Here is a 924-nt window from a genome sequence, read left to right as displayed (position 1 = left end):
TTTTCTTAGCTCCAGTTCTATATTCTCCTTGTAACTGTAGAGAAATCCAATTGATTTTGGTTTGCTGATCTTGTATCCTGCAATGTTGCTGAATTGGTCAACTATATCCAGTAGTTTACTTGCTAAGTCTTTGGGTTTTGTAAGTATACTATCATATCTTCTGCACAGAGAGATAATTTTACTTCCTCTTTGCCAATATGGATACCTCTTATTTCCTGTTCTTGTCTTATTGCTACCAGTAAGACTTCTAATACAGTATTGAATAGGAGAGGTGATAGCGGGCATCTTTGCATAATTCCTGCTCTCAAAGGGAATATGTCTTTAACCTCTCTCCATTGAGAACAATGTTGGCTATAGGGTTTGCATATATATTTTTTACCATATTGAGGAAATTCCTTTCTATGCCTATTTTATTGAGTGTTTTAATCAGGAAAGGGTGTTGGATTTTGTCAAAGGCCATTTCTACATCAATTGATAGGATCACGTGTTTCTTTTTCTTTGCTATGTTAATGTGATGAATTACACATATTGTTTTTCTTATGTTGAACCATCCTTGTATACCTGTTATGAATCCCACTTGGCCATGGTGAATTATTTTTTTTAATGTATCACTGGATTCTGTTGGCCAGGATTTTATTCCAGATTTTTGCATCTATGTTCATGAGAGATATTGGATTGTAGTTTTCTATTTTGGTAGTGTCTTTACCTGGCTTTGATATCAAGGATATGTTTGCTTCATAGAATGAATCTGGAAGAATTCCATCTTTTCCTATTTTCTGAGATATTTTATGTAGAATTGGTGACAATTCTTCTCTGAATATTTGATAAAATTCACTTGTAAAACCATCTGGTTCACAGGGTTTTTTTGGCTGGAAGTTGTTTTATTACTGTTTGAATATCTTCTTTTGTAATGGGTTTGTTGAG

Source organism: Elephantulus edwardii, unplaced genomic scaffold, assembly GCF_000299155.1.
Source record: "Elephantulus edwardii isolate Elephantulus edwardi_28Jun2011 unplaced genomic scaffold, EleEdw1.0 scaffold00016, whole genome shotgun sequence".
NCBI classification, from domain to species: Eukaryota; Metazoa; Chordata; class Mammalia; order Macroscelidea; family Macroscelididae; genus Elephantulus; species Elephantulus edwardii.
Note: the sequence above shows the minus strand (reverse complement) of the source record.